Raw genomic sequence first — 5,000 nt, 5'->3', positions numbered from 1 at the left:
AATCAGCAATCAATCGATCAGTCTGCAATCAATCGACCAGCAGTCAGCAATCAATCAACCAGTCAGTGATCAATCAGTCAGTCAGCAAGACTGTCGAAAGTTGTTGTTTTTCTTCAGCTTGTTGTTCTTGTTTTTGTTTTGTTTTTTGTGCGTTTTGTTTTTGTTTTGTTTTTCAGAAAAGTGCATGTTACAACACACAGGACATCGTCATACTATCTCGTCAGAAAGACTAGCACCCAGACCATCATTTCTTTCTCTCTTTCTTTCTTTTTTTTTAATTTTTTGAGTGCGAGTTTTCAGTTTCAGTTTAAGTAGCTCAAGGAGGCGTCACTGCGTTCGGACAAATCCATATACGCTACACCACATCTGCCAAGCAGATGCCTGACCAGCGTGCGAGTCTATCAGCCTATGGATCTATCTACAGATCCAGTCTATGGACCTATCGAGCTGACGTCCATGCTTCATACGGAACCTAAATCTTCCTACATAAATAATTTTGGTGGTGTTTTTTTCCCCCTTGGAACCGATTTATCAAAGCGTCCACATTCTTAGCAATGTCAGTGAAATTATTTCTTCCTATCGCCTTCATGACTTCTCTTGCTCCATTCTGGTCTGGTCTGGTCTGGTCTTGGTCTTGGTCTGGTCTGGTCTGGTCTTGGTCTGTTCTGGTTTGGTCTATTCCTGGACTGGTTTGATCTAGCTTGGTACTGTTTGGTCTGATCTGGTCTGGTCTAGTCTGGTTTGGTCTGGTCTGGTCTGGTCTGCTTTGGTCTTGGTCTGGTCTGGTCTGGTTTGGTCTGGTCTGGTCTGGTCTATTCCCGGACTGGTTTGATCTAGTTTGGTACTGTTTGATCTGATCTGGTGTGGTCTGGTCTGGTCTTGGTCTTGGTCTGGTCTTGTGTGGTCTTGGTCTGATCTTGGTCTGTTCTGGTCTGGTCTGGTTTGCTCTATTCCTGGACTGGTTTGATCAAGTTTGGTACTGTTTGGTCTGATCTGGTCTGGTCTGGTCCTGGTCTTGGTCTGGTCTATTCCTGGACTGGTTTGATCTAGTTTGGTACTGTTTGGTCTGATCTGGTCTGGGTCTGGTCTGGTCTGGTCTGATCGGTCTGGTCTGGTTTGGTCTTGGTCTGGTCCTGGTCTGGTCTATTCCTGGACTGGTTTGATCTAGTTTGGTACTGTTTGATCTGATCTGGTCTGGTCTGGTCTGATGTGGTCTTGGTCTGATGTGGTCTGGTCTGGTCTGGTCCTGGTCTGGTCTGGTGTGGTCTTGGTCTGTTCTGGTCTGGTCTGGTTTGGTCTATTCCTGGACTGGTTTGATCTAGTTTGGTACTGTTTGGTCTGATCTGGTCTGGTCTGGTCTGGTCTGGTCTTGGTCTGGTCCTGGTCTTGATCTGGTCTATTCCTGGACTGGTTTGATCTAGTTTGGTACTGCTTGGTCTGATCTGGTCTGGTCTGGTCTGGTCTGGTCTGGTTTGGTCTTGGTCTGGTCTTGGTCTTGGTCTTGGTCTGGTCTGGTCTTGGTCTGGTCTATTCCTGGACTGGTTTGATCTAGTTCGGTACTGTTTGGTCTGATCTGGTCTGGTCTTGTCTGGTCTGGTCTTGGTCCGGTCTGGTCTTGGTCTGGGGTCGTATTCATGGGGCAGGTGTAAACGGAGACCTCCGGACTAAACGTGTTGTCCGAGACAATCCATCGAAAGCTGGTATTTATGGCGGAAGACTTTGACGAAGTCTCGAGTCCAAACGCAGACTAAAACGGCTGAAATTTAGTCAACAACCCCGTCCGCCCAGACTTTGTTAGACAAATGGCGCGCTTATTTTGGTTTGGTACTTAAGTCAACTAGAATGCACCTTCTAGAGGTGTATAATGATGAAAATGATGATGATGGTTATGATGATGGTGATGATGATGATAATAATAATAATAATTCATTTCTATTGTGTCTTTCATTAAAATACACAAAAAGAAACATGTTAGGTCGCCAGGAGGCCACACACCAGAGGAGACCCTGCACTGCTGCTGAGTCACTTCGGTGGTGTTCAGTGGTGCCTGTTCTGATTTAACTTACTTAGGACACCACCTACTGAGCCCCCCCACCCCACCCCCACCCCCCACCCCCACTAATGGCTTAGTCGCGGAACCAGACTGAGTGAGCGTCCCTCCCAAAAGTGGAGACCGCCACCACGTCCCTCAAACAACAGCCCCCCCCCCTCCCCCACCCCCACCCATGAATCTGCCGACACTGAAGACGTTGACAGGACTCACCCCAAGCACAGAAGTGGAGGGGTACGTGGCAGTGACGCCCTCCGACACAACAAACCAATGAACTCCAGGCTGACAAGCATGAGCACATGGGAACTTAGTCAGGAAAATCCCTTTCTAAGTTGTCAGACCGACGGGCGCAATAGCCGAGTGGTTAAAGCGTTGGACTTTCAATCTGAGGGTCCCGGGTTCGAATCACGGTGACGGCGCCTGGTGGGTAAAGGGTGGAGATTTTTACGATCTCCCAGGTCAACATATGTGCAGACCTGCTAGTGCCTGAACCCCCTTCGTGTGTATATGCAAGCAGAAGATCAAATACGCACGTTAAAGATCCGGCAATCCATGTCAGCGTTCGGTGGGTTATGGAAACAAGAAAATACCCAGCATGCACACCCCCGAAAACGGAGTATGGCTGCCTACATGGCGGGGTAAAAACGGTCATACACGTAAAAGCCCACTCGTGTGCATACGAGTGAACGCAGAAGAAGAAGAAGTTGTCAGACCTTCACGCCCGCCCCATGAATACCGACTTTGCTGCGACAGAAGTTTTGACGTTCTAAAGTCCAGCCGTTTTGCTTTACGCCCGACGTTCACAAGGCAGTCCCCATGAACACGGTCCATGGTCTCGTCTGGTCTTGGTCTGGTCTCGTCTGGTCTTGACTTAGTCTTGTCTTGGTCTGGTGTGGTCTTGATCTAGTCTGGTGTGGGCTATTCTTGGTCTGGTTTGGTCTTATTTGGTCTGGTCTTGGTCTAGTCTTGTGTTGGTCTAGTCTTGTGTTGGTTTGGTTTGGTCTGGCCTTGGCCTGCACTGGTCTGGTCTGGTCTTGTCACAACCGATTCACGCTGATCTCCCTAGGGGAGAGCGATTCGCTATAGTGCGTCCTCATCCAGCCTCCACCACACCCCCCAACCCCCTGAGATAAATTTCGATATCTCCCTAACTTACTGAATAACCAACGTTATGTATGGCTTTTGTGTTTTTTGTTACTGTTCAACCTTGAAAAAAAATGTCTGAACGCGTCCGAAGTTTTATGCTCTTTCTTGTTCACACATATTGATGATGATGATGATGATGATGATTATGTATTCTTTTAATATATATATTCCCAGGAATAAATACACCTGTATAAACTCCAAATCCTAACCCATGCGTGATTTCAACGTGTTCGGGACCCTCTTTCGACTTCTACTCATGCTGAGCTCTGTCCACACGGCCAACCACTCCCAAAGCTGACCAAAAGCCTGTCCCCTCAAGGCAAGTCAACAGGATATATATATATATATATATATATATATATATATATATATATATATATTATAGTTCACACTCTCTTTGTGTCCTGGGCACCGCTCCTTGCAGAAAGCACTGAGGTAAATACTAAGACCGGTAAAATATATTTTTCAAAATACATAAACAACAGTAGGCTCTTCATGTCTTAAAACTTGTATTCTTAAAAAGCATATATATATATATACCTCCGAAGTAGAACTGTCTATTCAAGATTGGTCCAGCTCCGTGGAACAGCCAGAAAGCCATACTATACTCGGGTCTCCAGGCTACACACAAGTTTCCTACTGCTATGAGCCGGATACACACACACTCTCTCTCTCTCTCTCTCTATGAGCCCCCCTACATACACCCAAGTCCAAAAGGTAGGGCTCGCTGCCACCCACCACAACAAATTTCAGCTTTGCTCCCAACATCTTTTATACCCCTCGATGATCGCGTGGACGTGCGTAACGAAAAACTATGTCGTCAACCAACTTCCGATGAATAGCACAAAGCAGAACAGTGCTGACGTCAGCACAAGACGACCACTGCCTTCGCCACATTGGAAGATGGCAAGGGAAGTACTCTGATCGACGGTATATATATTTTTAAGTTCCAACGGAATGATTGACTGTATAGCACACTTTTTTTTTTTTTTTTCTTTTTTTTTAAGCCGCCAGAATCACCTGTGAATATTTTCTTCTTTTCTTCCGCCTCTTAACGAAGTGCTTGGAAATAAGATCAGGCGGTTCTACGTCACCATGGAGGGGGAAAAGGCAGATGATTCCATGTATTAAACTGAACGGAAGCGGAGGGGTAGGCGGAGAGGCGGGCAGAGCCGGCGTGGGAAGGAGGGGGTGGGGGCGGTTAGACTTTTAAAACCCCTTGACTGCCATAAACGTATTACGTACATGCATAGTGACGTCACTGATGACGTCATCAGGAAAAGGGGGGGAATATCTCTGGAAGGCTGAAAATTCACACACAGTTTGTCTAGAGTGGTATATCTCCAGACCATTTTCTCAGTTTTAGGCTTATTGTTTTTGGAAAATGTTTTCTGACCTAAAACACCACTTTCTGCTGTTTCCCCCCTTGGCACTGAAGGGGTTTTAAGAAGACGTTATAATTATGGTCTACGAATATGACTAACAGAGTGTGTCTATGAACAGAATTATTTTTCCCCTCTTTGTAGACGACCATAATTCAAATTCTAACACATTCTTTGCAGTTCAGCAAAACAAAAAAACAAAAAAAAAGGGCAATTTCCCCAAGCTGCACACAGGCATGTGTTTTGCTGTTGTTGTTGTTTAAATTTGCACTGTTTGCATTTGGGTGGTAGTTATGAGTACACAGTGCGTGCGTGTCGGTATGTCTATTAACAATTATGTAGGTGAGCGTACAAGACGAGACTGGACAAGGCAAGGCAAGGCAAGACTGGACAAGACAAGGCAAGACAAGACAAAACTGGAC

At 46.2% G+C, this 5,000-nt stretch overlaps 1 protein-coding gene across 2 annotated transcripts in view; it reads right to left on the bottom strand.

The window, feature by feature from the left end:
• The window catches only part of LOC143285428 (uncharacterized), a 153,905-nt gene that overhangs the window by 84,672 nt on the left and 64,233 nt on the right, over positions 1 to 5,000 (bottom strand). The gene's annotated exons all lie outside the window — the stretch shown is intronic.

Source organism: Babylonia areolata, chromosome 9 (genome assembly GCF_041734735.1).
Source record: "Babylonia areolata isolate BAREFJ2019XMU chromosome 9, ASM4173473v1, whole genome shotgun sequence".
NCBI lineage: Eukaryota > Metazoa > Mollusca > Gastropoda > Neogastropoda > Buccinidae > Babylonia > Babylonia areolata.
Note: the sequence above shows the minus strand (reverse complement) of the source record. Positions and strands in the feature narration are given on the sequence as shown.